The 4,468-nt window shown below is 52.2% G+C and overlaps 1 non-coding gene across 1 annotated transcript; it reads left to right on the top strand.

The window, feature by feature from the left end:
• Positions 1–2,357: 2,357 nt before the first annotated feature.
• Positions 2,358–4,232, top strand: LOC108177985 (uncharacterized). The gene is made up of 2 exons (XR_011388371.1): positions 2,358–3,098; positions 3,542–4,232. It is a non-coding gene; the product is annotated as an uncharacterized protein (transcript).
• Positions 4,233–4,468: the final 236 nt, after the last annotated feature.

Genomic DNA, 4,468 nt, shown 5'->3' with positions numbered 1-4,468 from the left:
CAGCCCCAGCTCTCAGGATGTTTGGTTTGGAGAGGACAATAAGCACAAAAATAATCATTATACAAGTATGGTCAGTAATAATAATTAACATCTATTAATGCAGTGGTTAAGAGAATGGGCTCTGGAGTTCCATTAAATAAGTTCGAATTCTAACTGTTTGATGTTGGAAAAGTGACTTAACTTCTTTGTTACTTCACCTGTAAAATGGGGAATAGAATCCCACTTATCCAGCAGGGCTACAGTATCAGCACACAAAACTTAGGCAATAGCCAGCACCATGGCTCACTAGGCTAATCCTCCGCATTGCGGCGCCGGCACACCGGGTTCCAGTCCTGGTCGGGGCGCCGGATTCTGTCCCAGTTGCCCCTCTTCCAGGCCAGCTCTCTGCTGTGGCCAGGGAGTGCAGTGGAGGATGGCCCAAGTACTTGGGCCCTGCACCCCATGGGAGACCAGGATAAGTACCTGGCTTCTGCCATTGGATCAGCGCGGTGCACCGGCCACAGCGCGCAGGCCGCGGCGGCCATTGGAGGGTGAACCAACGGCAAAAAGGAAGACCTTTCTCTCTGTCTCTCTCTCTCACTGTCCACTCTGCCTGTCAAAAAAAAAAATAATAATAATTAAAAAAACTTAGGCAATAATTAAAAGCTAATATTTATTGAATACTCAGTGTGTGCCAAGCATCATGCTAAATGCTTATGTGCAATACTTCACATAATCTCCATGAAGCTATTACTGTTCCTATACCAATTTTATTAATAAGACAACTGAAGGGCAAGGAGTTCTTGCCCAAGGTTATATAGTCAATAAATAAGTAAAGAGCGAATGCCATTGTAAAGACACAATCATCTATAAAATGGGCATGATGAGAATAGTACTAAAAAAAAGAATTATTTATTTGGAAGGCAGAGTTATAGAGAGGGGTGAGGGGGAGACAGAGGTCTTACATCCCTGGTTCACTCCCCAAATGGCCACAACAGCCAGGGCTGGGCCAGGCTGAAGCCAGGAGTCCAGAGCTTCTTCTGGGCCTCCCATGTGATGCAGGGAGCCGAACACTTGGGCCATCACCTGCTGCTTTCCCAGGTGCATTACCAGGGAGCTAGACTGGAAGTGGAGCAGCTGGGTCTTGAACTAGCACCCATGGGGTGCTGGAGTCTCTGGTGGAGGCTTAATCTATAAGCCACAATGCTGGCCCTGAGAATAGTATTTATTTTAACAATCAAATTCATATTTGAAAAGTGCTTAGAACAGAGCCTAGCACCTACTAAGACCTATACTCATATATGTGGACGTTAAATAAATGCAAACTACTGCTGTGGTATTGTTTCTGAGACGAAAGTAGATACTTCCCATGCATGGTGACTAAGGATGGCTTTGGAAAGATGATGTCTCAGCTAGATCCTGAATAGTGGATAGCATCTGGAAAGATGGAGGTGATGGAGAGGGTATTTCAGACAGATGGAATGAAGGTGAGGCAAGAGGAGGAAGAAGGCTCTGAGTATGTACAAAGAAAGTATGGGGGTACTTAAATTTAACTAAGGCAAAAATCCCCCCTTCCTCCAGCCAATCACTGCTCCTGCCAGCTGTATCTCTTCTCATTTTCCTCTCAACTCTGTGAAATTTGCTGTCCTGACCCTCTCATCACAATCATCTATTGAACAGTATTTATCAAGTGCCTGTATTTGCCAGGCACGGTTGGCGGATACACCCCAGTGAACCAGCTAGCTCTTAGTTCCTATTCTGTCCTATAATAATCTTCCAAACTGGATTCCCAGCTTTTGTCCAGCTCCACTCTAATCCATCCTCTACACCACCACGAGAGAAACTGGCCAGGGCACTCATTTGCTTAAATACTGCCCACAGGGGCCGGTGCGAGGCTCACCTGGTTAATCCTCCACCTGCGGCACCGCCATCCCATATGGGCGCCAGTTCTAGTCCCAGCTGCTCCTCTTCCAGTCCAGCTCTCTGCTGTGGCCCAGGAGGGCAGTGGAGGATGGCCCAAGTGCTTGGGCACCTGCACCCGCGTGGGAGACCAGGAAGAAGCAGCTGGCTCCTGGCTTTGGATTGGAGCAGCACAGGCCGTAGTGGCCATTTGGGGGGTGAACCAACGGAAGGAAGACCTTTCTCTCTGTCTCTCTCTCACTGTCTATAACTCTACCTGTCAAATAAAAAAATAAATGTTTTTTTCCCCACTCTGTCCAGAATACATTTCAATTTTCTTAGCATCCTGCTGGAGGCCATGCAGCCTTATCTCCCAGCCTTCCCTGTCCACCCCCCCTCCCCTGTCACGTCACGCACTCTGAACTTAAGCCACGACAAAGCACTCAAAATTGGAGATTATGCTCATCAATAAGCACTCGCTGAATGAACAGGGCTTGAACTCCACCCCTACTCCATCTCTTGCACAATGAAATATTCCCCACGAAAAGCCCTGGCTTCCTCCCTCCTCCTCGCCCCGCTGTCCGAGCTTGAATGCAGCACGGGGACCCCACTGCGCCCAAGGTCCCTTCCACCCCCAGAAGCCCGCGCAGAACCCCAACCCAAGAGCTGGAAGAGGAAGAGCTTCGCGCACCACCGGGGCTGCCATCTTGGCTGCGGCGGCCGGAAGTGCCCGGGCGCGCGGGCGTAAGTGAGGCTGCGCGGTGGCGGCGGCGGCGGCCGCGGCGCCGCAGGTATCGGGCGTCTGGTGTGCCGCAGGAGCGGTTCCGAGCTCCGAGCGGTGCCGCCCAGCAGCCACCCAGCGCCCTGTGCGGTAGCTCCTAGTCCTCCTCCCGCCGCCCCAGCCGCCGTCCCACCCCTCCGCCGGAGTTTGCGCTGCGGCTCGCACACGCCTTGACCCGGGTACGCGCTGTGCACCTGCCTGCCCGAAAACATGAAGCATAGACCGGAGGGCGGGGGTCTTCCGACGCCTCTCAGGCCGAGGTGGGGAAGGACGGCGGCTGTGACGGTGCGACCCAGGCCCTGACGGCGTGGCGGGAGGCAGCCCCGAGCCTCCTCCTGCAGGAGAGTCCGGGGAGGACCTTGGTGCCCCGAGGGAGGAGGAGGGTGTGGAGCCCGCCGTCATCCGCAGAGGCGCCGGGGTCTTGACCGCCGAAGCCCCGGTGAGTCCGACGGTGGCTGAGTTGCTGCAGTTCCTGCTAGGGAAGGACAGAAAGAGCCCCGTCACCCTCTCCGGGATGGTGAAATGCGTTACGGGAGACTTGAAGGAGCTGTTCCCACAGAGCGTGTCTGCGGGGTGTCTTTGGTTTGAGCTGAAGCGGCTACAGGCACCACTCTTAGATCCTGATCAGAAGCCTCGCACCTCTGCGGGGGGCCGGGGGGGCGCGGAGGATGTGGGAGGAGATGGCCCCAGGTTGGTTCTCTTAGTGATGCTCTTGTCTTTATCTACCTGAAAGGTATTGCGCCAGGGAGGCCCAGGTCTGGGCGATGCTGCGGCACTTGGGGGGTGTGTCCCTTAGGTACCCGAAGATTCGGGTTTATTACAGAAGATTTGTGCAGCAGCAGTACCTCACTCACAGGCAGGTGCCTCACTTCAATCCCCCAGAGTATGAATTCTGTTGGGATCGCAGAAGCAACCCGGAAGTCATGAAGATGGAAGTCCTGGGGTTCGTGGCCAAGCTCCGTAAGGAAGAAAACCGCAGCACTGGCCAGTACAGTCCCGTGAGGCCCTCGCAGAGGAGGCCGACAGGGCCAGAGCAATGCTGATGTGGGGGCCGGCATGGTGGCAAGGTGGCAAGGTGGGCGGCAGGGGCCGAGGGCATGAAAGCTGTCTCGCTGTCTCTTGAATCCTAGAGTGTTAGGGGAGGCGTTATTTCTGTAGAAATTGTGGAACTTTAGGATTTAGGTTTTGTATCTTGTTAACCTTTTGTTACATTTAATAGACTTTTAAATTGCTGTTTATAGGTGAAGTCTGTCTACTTTTTCCTGTAAGCTCTTCTTGTAGAGTTTCCTGCAAAACTGGCTTTTTGAGAAAGTTTGTATTTTATCCTGTGACCTTGGACGGATTATGCAACATTGTAGTGCTGTGCTTTAATGGTTTGAAGGAACGAAGCAATGTGATGATCTGGTACCGGGGAAATAGCTGATGGTATCCAGTCTCTGAACACCTTTTGTCAGTTGTATGAAACAACATGGACGTGTACTTCTATTAGCCTAACTATTATAGTGACTAGAGGAAAAGTTCAATATGTTAGAAAGATATCCTGCTGCACTTAATAAATTCAAAGTATTGAGCATCTTGTTTTTTCTGTTGCGTTGTTTGGGGCATTTGGAGGTGGAATGCGGTACAAGAGGAAGTTCCAGCACTGGAGAGTATGTCAACATGCCAGAAATTACAGCACAGTGAGGGGCACAAAGGGGCACCTAGCCCAGCCGGAGCATGAGGCGTGCTTGAGGTTGGTTAGACTTCAGGGGAGGGGGCGAAGATAGGACAGGTAGAGGGGAGGGAAAGGGACATAGAACGAAGGGAGTG

Source organism: Oryctolagus cuniculus, chromosome 4 (genome assembly GCF_964237555.1).
Source record: "Oryctolagus cuniculus chromosome 4, mOryCun1.1, whole genome shotgun sequence".
In the NCBI taxonomy this organism is placed as follows: domain Eukaryota; kingdom Metazoa; phylum Chordata; class Mammalia; order Lagomorpha; family Leporidae; genus Oryctolagus; species Oryctolagus cuniculus.
This window is presented reverse-complemented; position numbering and strand designations above follow the sequence as displayed.